Source organism: Schistocerca serialis, chromosome 3 (genome assembly GCF_023864345.2).
Source record: "Schistocerca serialis cubense isolate TAMUIC-IGC-003099 chromosome 3, iqSchSeri2.2, whole genome shotgun sequence".
Taxonomy (NCBI): Eukaryota; Metazoa; Arthropoda; class Insecta; order Orthoptera; family Acrididae; genus Schistocerca; species Schistocerca serialis.
In genome coordinates, this window is record NC_064640.1 from 792,118,964 (window position 1) to 792,134,686 (window position 15,723).

Sequence of the window (15,723 nt, forward strand, 5' to 3'; positions counted from 1 at the left end):
TATTTAGCTGGCAGTAGTGGCGCTTGCTGTATTGCAGTAGCTTGAGCAGCGAAGATTTTTGTGAGGTAAGTGATTTGTGAAAGGTATAGTTTAATGTTAGTCAGGGCCATTCTTTTGTAGGGAATTTTGTAAGTCAGATTGCGTTGCGCTAAAAATATTGTATGTCAGTTTAAGCACAGTCCTGTAGAATTGTTCAAAGGGGAAGTTTCATATGTCGACCCTTAGCCTAGGATACCTCACTGGAATCTTCTGATTTTTTCTTGTAGTTTGTGTATTTAGTGTAGCTTTTGTTTATTGCTAGCGCGTAATTGTAGAGAGAATCTCCTTTGCAGTTGCAGTCTTTCATTATTGTATAGTAAAACAGTTGTGGCATGCATGTAGATTTGCACTAAGTATTTCGCAGCTGCGCTTGCAATTAACTAGATATTATTTTCAGTGCTATGTCAATGTGTTCTCTTATTTTTGATCTTCAAATTGTGTTTTTCTGTGTTGTCGTGTGAAATACTGTGACAATAATGGCGTGTGAAAAACGTAACACTAGGCTCCAAAGTAAACTGAGAAATGACAGTGAAAATGAAAGCAGTGTGTTAGCGCCACCGAGTAATGAATTAACTGATGTTCAAAGTAGTAATTTGGTAATCGTGCATAGGGAAATGGAGCGGGCTGCAAACAATGGTGTAGACAGTGAAACAGGTAGTGAACAGGGAAGCATTATCGATCGATCGGTCGGCAACAGCTCGCCTCAGGAATCCGAAATGACAGGACACAATTTCGCAAATACTGTAGATTCAGGTTTTGGGTTATCACCGTTTTCTCAAATAAGTCAAGACGCATTTTCTGCTTGTCAAAATGTGAATGTTGCCGGTGCAAATGCACTGCCGAAAAGCGTAGAGAAACAGATTCCAGACACTAATACATTATTATTGCAATTAATGCAACAAATGGAACAAAATCAGAGACAAATGGGACAAAATCTTAAAAAGTTAGACACAGTGGAACAAAATCTCAAAAAGTTAGACATAATGGAACAAAATCAGAGACAAACACAGCAAAAGCTTCAAAAGTTAGACACAATGGAACAAAATCTTCAAAAGTTAGACACTACACTTGAACAAACACGTGAAGATTTAACCACTGAGTTACATAACATTGAATCGAAATGTCAAAAAGTCTGTAATGACGTAAAAACACAAATTTGTGAGCATTTTCAACCTATTTTTTTGCGGCATGAAAATGCATTACAGAATCACGAAGCAGCCATAAAAGAACTGCAAGCCATTGTTCATGAAAATCATGAGACCTTGTGGGCTAAAATTGACTCAGTTGCATCTACCGATTCGGTTACGCAACTTGCAAAAACTCAGGAAAACTTAAAGGACACAGTAGATACTCTGAAACTTGGTTCAGAAAAACACACTGAGGAAATGTGTTCACTATCGGAGAAAGTAGCCGAACTTTCGGATCAGGTCACTAACTTATCTACAAAGGTAGAGGATGATCTGAATGACACAAGACCTGTAGCCTTCACTGACACTGAAGAGTGCGAACAAATTAGGAAATTCAAACAAAATCAGAATCAGATTAATACGCAACACCAAAGAGAAATCCGGGAAGTACAAGATCAGCTGACACAGTTAATACAAGAATTACGTATTTCAGAGGATACTCGTGCCCCAACTTGGGAAGAGGGACTTAGAAACACGGAAAAGCCGCAAAATAATAACACAGGGCATTTCGGAAGTTATGAAAGAAATGGGCAATGTGCACCGAATTTTGAGATGGAACGGCCGACACGACCTAACAATGACCGATATGCGACTCGCCGACATGATGATTTTGACTATAAGCTGTTCATTACTACACGTAAATTCAAAACGTTTAAGAATTCTGCCAACGACATTCATCCACAAGCGTGGCTCCATCAATTCTCTCATTGTTTCCCTCCCAACTGGGCATTGGAGCACAGGTTAGAATTTATGTGTGGCTACTTGGAGAATGAACCAGCTGTAAGAATGCGATCGGTAATTCACGATTGTCACAGTGAAGGAGATTTTTATCATGCCTTCCTCTCAGCATATTGGTCTCAAGCTACACAAGACCATGTAAAACATAGCATCATGATGATGAAACACTTTGAACAATCTGAATTTTCCAGTCTTGTCAAATATTTTGAAGACATGTTGCATAAGAATCAATATCTTTCAAACCCATACAGCCCCTCAGAACTCATTCGCATTTGCTTACTCAAATTGCCTGAACATTTACGACATATTATTTTAGCAGGACGTTGCAAAGACGACATTGACGCTTTTCAGGGACTGTTACAAGAATTAGAAATTGACACTGACAATCGCGGAACGCGAAAGCAGGAACATAACAATTACAGGTCACATCCGTCGCAATTCCGCGATGAAAGAAGTAATAACATGACACGACAAGGCTATTCTCACAACACAAATCGTGACCAAAACAGACACCACCCGTATGACAACCACTGGCAGAGTAATAGTTACAGAGAAAGATCGCATTTCCGTAGTAATGAATATGACAGAGATTACCTTAGAAACAGACAATATGGGAACCAGAATAATTATTATCAAGGGAGGCAGAATAAATTCAGGCGCAACAGTTCGACGCACAGTTACGATTCAGGGAGAAATTCTCCACCACGTCAACGTTACGTAGCGCTCAATATGAAAATCACTGGCTGTGCTGTGTGCAGTCTGTGGCTAGTTTGCATTGTTGTCTGCCATTGTAGTGTTGGGCAGAGGCAGCTGGCTGTGAACAGCGCGTAGCGTTGCGCAGTTGGAGGTGAGCCGCCAGCAGTGGTGGATGTGGGGAGAGAGATGGCGGAGTTTTGTAATTTTTCATGAACTGATATATTTATATATGATGATATTAAGGTAAATACATTGTTTGTTCTCTATTAATATCTTTCATTTGCTAACTATCCCTATCAGTAGTTAGTGCCTTTAGTAGTTTGAATCTTTTATTTAGCTGGCAGTAGTGGAGCTCGCTGTATTGCAGTAGCTTGAGCAGCGGAGATTTTTGTGAGGTAAGTGATTTGCGAAAGGTATAGTTTAACGTTAGTCAGGGCCATTCTTTAGTAGGGAATTTTGAAAGTCAGATTGCGTTGCGCTAAAAACATTGTGTGTCAGGTTAAGCACAGTCTATGCATAATTGTTCAAAGGGGAAGTTTCAATGTGACCTCTGTGAGACACAGAACCTTGTGTGCTATTTTCTCTTTATCAAAGTTAATCATACCTTTGCAATGGCGCAGTGGTACAAAAGAAAATCAAATTTGTCCTCTGCTGCTGTAATACATATCTACTCTGCAGTATGATCAAATCCATACTGGTCATAACTGCAATTTTCATGACATAAGTAATTACTGTACGTAATGCCACTCAACACAGCTTTTTTGCACACTGCACCTCGCCTGGTGTAGTATCATTTTTGCATGTGCAGTACTTTTTTATGCACCTCCTTTCGTAAATACTTTTTAAAATAATTCCATATGGGAGGTTAAACAGTGCTCTCTTTGCAGTTTAAGCATGCACCTTTGTTTGATTACCACACCTCAAGATCAACCTGAAAACGACTTCGGTTGTATTAGACAACAGTTTCAATAATCTGACTTAACGAATGTCGTCCTTAGTTCATGAGCAGGTAATGATACAAAAATGACAACGTAGTTCATTGTTTTGATTACAATAATTCTGCAGCTAAGCACATACTAATATTATCGTCCTTTATGCAGGTTCTACATGTTGCATCTAGGTAAACAATCAGTTGGCTACATTGCTACTTCAGCTGTTCAGAAGTATAATGACCATTACTTAATTGGATAAATTTACATGGCTTGGCAGAGTCAAATCAATGACTAAGGAAAGGATGCTGTTAAAGGCCTGTTACACGAACGGCAAGTAAATGTTTGTAAATCACTAGTGTTCCATCAAGCCGGCCGGAGTGGCCGAGCGGTTCTAGGCACTACAGTCTGGAACCGTGCGACTGCCACGGTCGCAGGTTCGAATCCTGCCTCTGGGATGGATGTGTGTGATGTCTTTAGGTTAGTTAGGTTTAAGTAGTTCTAAGTTCTAGTGGACTGATGACCTCAGAAGTGAAGTCCCATAGTGCTCAGAGCCATTTGAACCATTTTTTTGTTCCATCAAAACGAAATATATTAATAAAGCGGCATCCGGCAAATGTTTTAACTCAGTGATAACAAGATAATCTAGCTCCAGTCCTGGAAGTCGAACGACTAAGTTCACTAGATATGTACTCGTATTTTCGATGCAATATTCTGAACAATTTTCACATAATAAGTAACAGTGAGTTAGGAAAGTCAGTTTTTCGACAACAAGGAGATTAGTCTATGAGTTATTATTTCTCCCTTCTTGTACTTTGTGTGGGATCAGCCTCTTTCTGCCTTAACCACTACTACAACAATGAGAGTATGTTCATGTTATTGATGCCTCACTAGTTGTGTGTTATTACTACAGTAACCATAGAAAACAAACCCACACAAAAGTATGTAAGTTCGATATTTTTCCTCCTCTTCTAACGTAATTTTGTGCAATCACAGCTAAATTAAACAATGGAATCCTAAGAAACCCTTGAGTTTGTATTCCAGTGCTGCGTACATAACGAAACAGGTTTTCATATTCGTCAGATGAGTGATGGAGTCTGCCAAAATCGTTAATTGTTGTTTATTTAGTTCATTGGTGCTGCTGTGTCGTTTATTTTAGTTATTTTCTGTCTGTTGGGGCAGGAAGAATGACAAAATTGGATATTCGCCGTAAAAAAATATTCGTGTTTATCTTATATATTTATCTTCAGAGCAACAACGGAACACCCAGTCAGAAAAGATGACAACAAAAAACTGATAAAGTAGTTATAAATCGGCGTCCAAAGTCAAAATTTATGGGACATCTACAGTGGCTGTGGAGGTTGGAGGGAAGGGGCAGGCATGAACGGTGGTATGGTTAATTGTTTCTTATCGCTTCTACAACGAGGTTACCGTCTCCAGCGAAAGAAATTAATTCGTTGGCTGAAATTCATTGGCATTTAATGGGTCTGTGTTCTGCGTGGTGTGCTGACGTTTTTACGCTATTCTGGAATTTCGGCGTCATGACTCGGCAGTGAGTGCATTATCTCGGCCAGGCTTAGGCAACATTGCCGCTCCCGGAGCGCGCTGGCGTTCCGCGAGGGCAGTCGTGTCTGCTGAGCCCGGGTTCTCCCACCACAGCGCTATTCCCAGCAGCTGTGAGTGAGACACACAGGGGAAGCTTAGGAAGGCTTGTTTGCAACACAGTGCAGTTACTTCTAAGAAGCGAATACTGCAGCATACAGTTATAAGCGGGAGTTTATCACATTAGCCTATTTTCAAGCATTTTTTTCCACTGAAGCAGTAACTTTTATTACTTCATTAAATAAATACGTCAGCTAGTGCGTGTGCTGTGAGGAGAACTACAAAAAGCATATCATACAGGCATTTAACAGACGTAGTGATGTTTATAATTTTTTTCTTTAACATTAATACTGTATAACACGTGGTATGTCCATAATGTTCTGTACAAACTGAAATTCGTTCAAGCTGAGTATGCCTGGTTAGGTGTAAGAGAAGGCCTAAAGGCCCTAATCTTGCAGGTAAAATAAATGCATAAATAATAAATAAATAAATATACACATTTCAATTTTAGAGTATGTTCAAATGGCTCTAAGCACTATGGGGCTTAACATCTGAGGTCATCAGTCCCCTAGACTTAGAACTAATTAAACCTAAGTAACCTAAGGACATCACACACAACCATGCCCAAGGTAGGATTCGAACCTGCGAACGTAGCAGCAGCGCGGTTCCGGACCGAAGCGCCCAGAACCGCTCGGCCACCGCGGCCAGCTTTAGAATATTTAATACATCTGGAGCTATGTTATGTGATACAGTCAAACACGTGAAGTTACGCATATTAAATTCTGTTAAACCGGAACGTAGGTGGGACTTTCTCAATTACATAAGAGAAGAAGAAACGTTCGCACACATTGTTTAACCAAACACTGAAACGATTTCAGTGGCTTGTTGTGCAGTCGATGATATTGATCGTGGGGAAACATTTTATACTATTCTTGTAAATTGCTTAATTGAACAAACAGATCGATGAGCCAGGTGCTCCACTATATGCCTATCACCTCAGGTAGGAAGTAACGAGGTACATTAGAAGTGCAAAGCAAACATTGTCTGACAAACAAATCGGAATCAGTCTTCCTTCGTGCAGTATCGTGGAGTCTCTTTAAGAACTCACGAGGAAATGTTTTAATTACTGAAACGTATTCCGCTTTGCCTGATCCACAAATAACTTCCGTAAGTACTGGAAATGTTGTGTTTCTATATGCGGTTCTTTGTTTTGGGTATAGAGCCAACAAAAATATTTCCTATCTCTATAATGATTAAAGATATTAGCCTACACATAATGTTTACAATATAACCACTGGAGAAGCTCCACAAACGTGAATCGCGTCAGGTGTATAGGGTTTTCAGTTATCTGCACGCTTCAGACAGAAAAAAAAAACTGTGACAGTTTTGATTCATGGACTTTAGTTTGCAGTCAGTGCAACTGTGTGTAATTAGTGACGACGTTCTAGGTCTAGAACGTAGTCACCTGGTTACAGAAATGCGAAGTAACGTCGTTGACGTATAGTGCTGGTGTGACAGCCCTTGTCAGACACGACTTTCAGACGCAATCTGTATTCACTTCCGTGCACACACAAGGAACACAAAAGCTGATGAAACGAATTCCACCTGCTGGTAAAAGAAGTGAAACCTCGCGACTGCCTAGAATATGCTTTGCAGCTGTGTGACTGTCGAGTTACTTACTGGATGGTACAGAAAACATCGTAAGTTTATTTGATAGTTCCTTGTCATTTCCACTGAATAACGTTAGTAACTTTTCTATGATGTGTGACATGGTGAGTCCCTTTCGTTTAATGTGTAACATCAGGTTATCAGATTACGATATTGAGTCCAGGGGGATAGATATACTAGGGAATTGAAACTAATATCGTCTTTTACATTGCGATTTATCTGTACCAGCGACTAATGGGGCCTTATTGGGGGACGAATGCCGCAGCTCTTCACTAGCTCTGACAGAATGGGGTCGTGGTGTAAGGTAAATGCAGCATATGATCTCTATTACAGTCTCGACGGGAGTCAGATTTCTACCTATTTTGTGATGGAGCTTCCATTAGCCAGATCCAAAATTGGTAAGGAAATCTTAAGAAAACGGCATCGCAAGTCATCTGGTTACCTCCTGTACCTCACACTGTAAAGGCAAAAAGAACTTCTGATTCTGTACCCTTGATAATACCTATTTCTTAGTCTGTCAACAAAGTCTTGGTTTTTGGGAATACACAACTTTTTCAGTAAACTGTCCCACGGAATAATTTCTTAACTAGGCTTCTTAATGAGTCTACTCTAGCTGCCAAATTTCCACACTACTTGAATATGACATAGGACAGCTCATAAACACAGTCCATTTTGAAGCGCATAATATTTTACAAATTCATCCTGATTCAGGCATGATCATGTTAGATACTTTATATTTTATTGGAATATACTTTGATCGTAAGGTTATCATGGTTAGCAGTAATTCATTTGTATTAGTACAGTACATACTTTAGTTCGGTCTTTCCATTAGATTATTAACCACAATGTCAAACATAAGAGAGTTAAGAAGAAATGTATTCTGTAACATTATCTGAAACAGTCTGACACTGCTCAGATATTAATATAAAATACTGGTTGAGGAAGAAAGAGAAAGAATGGGTGTGAATTTTCGTGACTTCCAGCAGCACGGCGTATTGTGGTAACATAATGGCAAAAGTTACGAGTTTTTGCAGAATCATGACTGGAACCCGGATGCTCCAGCTTTGTAGAATGGTTGATTTAATGGCCCCTGCCATCCTGACACACTTTCCGTTCGATCCAAGTTCTCAGATTATCGCACCCTCCAAAGTAGAGTCACTCGTCCATTAACCCCCTCCTCCCAAATTATTGGTTCTCGGAGTCTGGAAGATAGTAGTGGATTCGAACTGAAAAATGTGTCAAAGAGCAACCACGCTCTGACAGAAATGTATACACTGATTAGCCAGAACATCATTACCACTGCCCACTGCGACGATGGATGTTGTTGCCTGGTGGCGTTGCGGGCAGGTGATGCGGTAACAAAAGTATGTAAGCGGAGCAGACACGGACGGGGGATCACCCTAGCTAACATACGGGCTGCAAATGAGTTAGTTCATTGAAATAAGCGTCTTTGGCAAAGGGCTGATTAGTCATTACACAGAACCTGTGTACGAGTGTCTCGAAAACGGCGAAGCTGGTCGAATGTTCACATGCTACTGCAGGGAGCATCTACAGAAAGAGGTAAAAGGACAGTAAAACTACCACTAGGCACTAAATGGTCGGACGTCCACGTCTTATGGGCGAGAATGTGGGGTTCGGAGGCTTATCTGCTCTGTAAAGTAGGACAGATGGTGATCTGAGGCATCACAAGTGTTTAGGAGCACACTGTTCATCGTACAATGCTCAACACGGAACTCCGCAGCAGACCACCCCTACGTGTTCACATGTTGACCCTATTATGTCGTCAGTTATGATTGAAGTGGGCACGGGACCATCGGCATTCGACAGTCGATCAATGGAAACGTGTCGGTTCTTCGGGTGATACACATTTTTGCAACACTAAGCCGATGGTCGTCTCCACAAACGCCGTCATCGAGATGAATGGTGACTCGAAACGTGCAGCGCGCCACGGGCGCAGGCAGGTGGAAGCGGTATTATGGTATGAGAGACGTTCTCCTGCGCCTGCGTGGGACCTGAGGTAGTAATCGAAGACACGCTGACGGCTGCGAAATACCTGCATCCCTTCAAGATTGACGTCTTCTCCGATGGTGATGTCATCTTTCAGCAGTATAATTATATGTTTGTCGAAGCCAGAACCGTGCTCCAGTGGTTAGAGGAGGATTATTATGAACTCATGTTGATGTCTCGCTGACCAAATTCACCTGATGTAATTCCTATTGAATCCATCTGGGTCGCTATCGGGCGCCATCATCACATACGCATATTAGCGGCCAGTTATTTACGCGAATTGAAGAGCTGTGCGTAGACATGTAACGCCACATACCTCCATAATCCTATCAACAAATTATCGGGTTCCTGATACACAGAATCGGTGATGCATTTCGTTTCTAAGACAGGCAACAAGCTATTAAGCAGCTGGTCATAATGTTGTTGTTGCTTATCAGTGTATATCTGTGTGGTATCTGTACTGTCGGACACATCCGACAGAAGAGACACCTCCTCACAGATAAATGCAATGCTCAGGAAGTTAGCCCATACCACATCTGTAGAAAGCTGATCCTTCAGAATTAAGGATTTCATGAAGATAGGTTTGAAGCGAATTTAGTCTGGAAAGGAATTTTCTTGACGGCTGTCCGATAAGGAAAGCTAAACATTTGAGGGCACAAGATCAGGGAAATAAGTGCTTGAGGGATGACTTCCCAAACATCCTCGTGGAAAATTTGTTTGTGAGACCAGCAGAGTGTGTTTTCAAGTAAGAGCAACAACTGATGCAGTTCTCATGGTGATTTTTCCAATACTGAGACCGAAAAGTGTCTCACCTGTTCTCAGAAATGCCAGTTGCGAAGAGAAAAACGCCTGGGGACAAGTTAGTAGTGCACAGCATCCTTTTTGTAGCACAAAATGCAATATAGCGTCTGATCTCACTACCATTTGCTCCATCAGATGTATTTTGTTTTCGTTTTCTTATGATATTAACATAAAGGCATCACACGCCGTCGCTAGTAACAATAATACGTAGGAAGGTAACATTCACAGCTTTGGATTTTGCTGCTTGAAGTGAGAGCATCCAGTACTCCATTCCCCAATTTCTGAGCCAGGCCTATTAAACGCAAATGTCTCAGCTCAATCCATGTGTCAGTTATCTAGACTACCTGAATGCGGAATATCATTAATGCTAGTACGGTCTTTCTTGAAAGAAGAAAATTCTTTTGCGACACGATTTGTCAGGTATCACTCGCCCCACATACGATAGAATTGTTTCGAGCTGTCTCCGCAGGCTGCATCCCTCCATTAAATTCGAAATGTACAATATGTCGCAAATCTTAGACAGTTAGCCCCTTGTGACTCTATAAAATGTGAACAACTTTAATAAGCGTCAAGTATACAAAATTCAATAGTAACTGCAAGACATATACGAGAACTTGAAATAAGACAATGACACTTGCTGAAACTACTCATAGCAACCTACGCGTTTGTGTTACTGGACGGTGTTCACTTGGTTTCTCGAAGAAATTTCACGCGGAAAATCAAACTAAAATAGGAATCAATTTTATGCTTGACAAACGTGGGTGGAGATAGTGACGAGGTAGCGCTGCGCCACGTCACCCGATCGGACGTCTGCCAGCTTCACGCGGACAGTGGCGGGTGGCGTGGACCGGTCTCCACTGTTGAGCAAACAAACTCTAGTGCATAAAATATCCTGATCTTGGCATAACCACGTGCTCTTTTGCGGAACGTTTTGCTATTAATGGTGGTTTTGGGTGTGAACACATTACTTCGAGTTTCCATAAGGCTGTTACCTTTGGCAGGCAACTGGAACGCGGTCTAAAAACAAAACAAAAAAAATGTAAGTATGGGCTCGAACTGGCGACTATGTGTCTACACTGGGTGATGTTCACCACAAGACCACCAATAAATATAGCAGTGTAACACCTCGAGCGGAAGATAACAATTTTTCCAGACACTTCTGCAACCCCAAGTGTTACTACATCGAACAGGTGCCAAGACAGAATTTTTAAGAGTAACTAGTTTTAGTGGCACAGTAAGTGGGAACTCGCACTTTATCTCTGCAGCTGCCGGCAGATGGCCAGGTCTGATTTCTGACACTGTACGTTCACTCGGTCATATTCTTTCACTCCTTGTAATACACCCATTAATTTCTAGATGACTAATCGTAGGCATAGAATTTCATCACATGAAATAAAAATAGCCGCAAAATACGAGTCCAACAACAAAGACTTCCAAAATAGAAGTGTCTCATCTCCCAAGACATTTAAGTTCCGCATAAGGGAGCCTGGATCAAAGCTGGTAACAATTCATGTGTGTCATTGATACCACATAAAAAATTTAAGTTCAGTAACAAGAAAAATTTCAAGCTCTCCTTGGGAAATTATTTGCAACAGCTTGTGAAAGTTTTTTCTTAGAAATAGACTGTACTCCACCTAGCACAGTACAAAGAGTAAGAGAAATTTTTTATTGCTAATCTGTAAAGCTTGCGGGTCATGATGCATGCAAACATACAACTTTACTAATTTAAATATGTAATTCATAATGGAAAAGACGATGCGGAATTCGCCAAAATGAAGTGTTTAGGAAGAAAACGTTAGCAGCGGGAATGAAGCTACAAACCTGCTGTTAGAAGCAAAAATATCAAGGAATTCCATAATACTCTATAGGAATTTGGGAAATGAAAGGTCCATGAAACGGTAGAAACCATCAGAAAACAATTACCAAGAGAAAAGCGCAGAATTTCTTGAGAACAGTTACCCGTCTCCAAACAAGTTCTGGCAATGAAGTATTGAAATAACCAGTTATTGGATTATCTATCCCACTCAACTAGATTTAGTACCTAGTCACTTCCGCTTGATCTCACACGTAAGGGAATGGATACATGGAATACTTTTCTTGTTAATGACGCCGTTATCGCATACTTGGAACGGTTGCTATATCGCAAGTGGCTGCCCCCAGTATGAATCTTTGCATGAAATATTACTGTAATATGTTTTTTGTGGTTTTGTAATATCTTTGTAGCAGATAAATTTCGGGGCTATATTTGTCGTCGGGTGCATTTAGCTTATAAATGTTGTTATCAGTATTCAAGTGTTAAGAGAGAGAAAAAGTGGTGGGATGTGTTAGCGGCATGGAGAGTCTGAAAAGAATATCTACTGAAAGTTAGCTTTACTATTGCTATTTTTAGGGTTATTTTATGTTGATGAAAGATGAACAGTAAGGAACTGGCGTTAAGAGTTCAGTTAGGGCTTGTTTAATCAATGTTATGCTATGTGCACCGTAGTTGATGATCTGGGATAATACTACGAAGGAGAGTAGGCTAGCTATCATAGCTACCATGCCACGACCAGGATGTAACTGTTTGATTTAAGATACTACTTAAAAGAGAGAAACACTGCCAGTTTTGCGAAGAGTCGCATGACGGCGGTGATGTAACTGTGTGACGTCACGAGGGGGCCGACGCATTTTCAGCTCAGTCCATGGATGCCGAGTACTCATGGGCAGGACAGGTGCCATGCCATGGAAGCGTGGTGGGGCGGTGTTGTCATGACGTCACTTGAAGTCGACGCCCTCCATGTCAGTTGCCCCAAACATTAGCTTCTGCTGGAAATGTTTTGATAAAAACTGCCAGGCTTGTGTCATTTACGGGTGTACTATTCGTTCTGACTATAGTCTGAAGTGTAAAGGAATCAGATTTCGATTGAAAGTGGACTTTTTCAAGTTATATTTTCTTTTACATACACGAATTTTGGCTGTGCTGATTATCTTCAATGGTGTCATTTCTCTCATTTGACTTAAGAATTCCTACGAGACCAACGCAAAATGCACTATGTGTGTACACTGTGAGGAGAGATTGGAGACAGATAAAACGTGGCAAATTTTTTTGTCTTTTTTTTTTTTTTTTTTTTTGGGAAGAGGACATATACCAAACACAAGTTTCATCTGTTCGTATTAAAGGAACTACTGGATTATGGAAGCAGCCTTTTCACATCATATACTTCTCTCCTTGGTTATCAAAATAATTGGTTCAAATGGCTCTGAGCACTATGGGACTTAACATCTGAGGTCATCAGTCCCCTAGAACTTAGAACTACTTAAACCTAACTATCCTACGGACATCACACACATCCATGCCCGAGGCAGGATTCGAACCTGCGACCGTAGCAGTCTCGTGGTTCCGGACTGAAGCGCCAAGAACCGCGGGGCCAACGCGGCCGGCTTATCAAAATAATCAATAACCATTCGTAGATAGTATTCTGCTAAATCTTGTGGTACCTAACATGGTGGCGTCCGTTTCAAAACAACGTACAGCATAAATGTGAAGTCCCATCTTTCCTTATTATACCTCCATGGCTAATACAGTTCTACCATGCTGGAATTTTTCGTGGCAGTCCGATTGTGCGGAGAGCACGAACCATTTTGTTTGCGGTCGCAGCACTTAACTCATCTTGGGCCTCTACGCAGCGTCCACGGCGTGCAGTCACGCACCTGCACAGAGAGAGTACTTTCGTCTGCTGCTCCCCTCGCGACCACAGATGTTACAAAGAGTGGGCCAGCATGTCGGCAATAAATAAACAACAAGCGAAACGCGGTGTCGGTTAGCGATTTTCAGCTGGGACATCAAAATTGATCAGTACAGATGTGAAAGGCGGCCTTGTTCATATGTGTATGTGTGCAGTCCTAAAGCGTCGACTGCACACAGACCATAGAAGCGCCGGGAAACGGTATCAAGAAGGCGCTGACCCGCTCACCAATCGAAAGAGTGGGCAGTGTCACACCTCCAATAGACAGAGTTCAGCGCCCCCTGTCAACGCTGACTTAACCAGCCGTCCATGGCTAGTGGGCTCCAGTTGGGTCGCAGTCTTCGAGAGAATCAGTACTGAGTAATAGGGATATGATACTTAGTCTGCGTTCTGCAAACAGTAACAGTGTGTCAATGTAATTTCATGTAGGAGGCACACGAATCGCAGGAAGCCACTCCATAACGAGAAATTAAGTTATATCTTTCCTTTTTAGAAATAAAAAGTTCTATTAATTTGAAAGTGTTATGTACAGATTTTTTTGGATTCCTGCCACCAGGCATCACAACTTCTCTCTTTCCCTGTTTGTGTCTGTGCTGACTCCCACAGTAGCCAACATAATAGTAACGATGGTAAGGACCTAGGACACAAGGTTTTAAACAGGAGTCAGTAATGGATGGTAATAGTAACTGTGACAGTTTTGTTTTCCACGGAGACGGTACTGTTGAAAGGTGTGTGTGCGTGTGTGTGTGTGTGGGGGGGGGGGGGGGGGGGGTACCCAATGGCTAACACTAGGGTGTAATACAGCAAGATTACAATCGTAATGTGGTGAGGTAGAAGTGGTTTCAAATTGGCATGTGTTGGTACAAATGCTTGATAGTGCCGGGAAGTAAATATTCTGATGTTAGTTCACTTTTATCTGAAACTGATTCAGTTAAGTCTGAAATTCGTTAAGATTAGCGTGGATTCAGTAAAGTATGCAGTGAAATCTGTTAAGTTTAAGTTGAATTCTGTCGGAGACGAGCCCAAAAAAGGTTCTGAGGTTATTAGAACCAAACGTATTAGTAAACATTGTGAGATGGAGGCAGGTAACCAAGTTGTTATAGGCGATCATGAGTTAGAATCTGCAGAAACCAATCCCTAATGATTGTCATGATGAGAGCTAAGAAAATGGTTCAAATGGCTCTGAGCACTATGGGACCTAACATCTGAGGTCATCAGTCCCCTAGAACTTGCGCGATTCCAGACTGTAGCGCCTAGAACCGCTCGGCCACACAGGTCGGCTGAGAGCTAAGAGTTGGCCAAGCAATCTTTACTGAACAACAAATAAAATTCCAACAAAGTCACTGTGACGAGGATCGTGATGCAGTTAAGGTGAAGATAAGCAAATTGTTAAAGGAGCTCAAGCATACATGTGTATTGAAAAATTTGTTAGAGAAATATGTACTAAGGAGGCTGGTGGTAGTAGCAGCAGTAGTAGTAGTAGTAGTAGTAGTAGCACAATCTGCATGCATAAACATTCTTTGTTATCTGTAAAAAGTTTTGTACATTTGTTCCTATGAGAAGTGAGTTCCTGTGGAGTTTTTGGAAGATTTTCAAAATGTTTTACCCCAGTGCTGGCAAGACAAAGAAAAATTATCATTACAAAGAGTCATTTGGATTGTGCGGCATATTGATGAGTGGCTGAAGTGGCGGACTGTTGTGAGCGAGTATCGGCATTTGAGTCATAGTTCCTGACTGAACTTCGGTCTAAGGTTAAACAGCAATGCATATCGAGTGATTTATGGGGAGGGAAGTGATTCAGCCCTCAGAGGGGTAACGTGAAGGCATTATTCCAACAGTTGATTAATAAAATGGTTAATCTTGACAACAAACTGGATGTAGTAACGGTTATACTGTTGCCCATGATACAAAAAATGAAGGTTGAAACACCTAGAGACAATGTTCAGAGATATATTAATTTCCTGGAAAGAATTTAGGAAGTTTGAACAGAGGACTTGCTGTTGTACAGTGGAACCCCATTGGTCTCTAAGTGATTTAAGCAGGGCTTCATGAGAACTGATATAAAGCTCATCAAAATATCGGGTTACTTCCCACAAGAGAACACAACAGAGAGCTATGAGGGAGGTGAAGAGATTGTGCAGGACCGGCTGCCATTAAAAACTTACTTCTTCGACCAACTATGTAGGTACATTTGAGACAATCATGAATAATGTGTGGCATGAGGCCACGGGGTTTGCTACATGGAAGTTCATACTAAGTGTGAAACCTAATAATTCAGCAAATTAGAAGTTGAATTTCTAGTCGTTCGAGAGCTAACTGCTCAAGACAAGG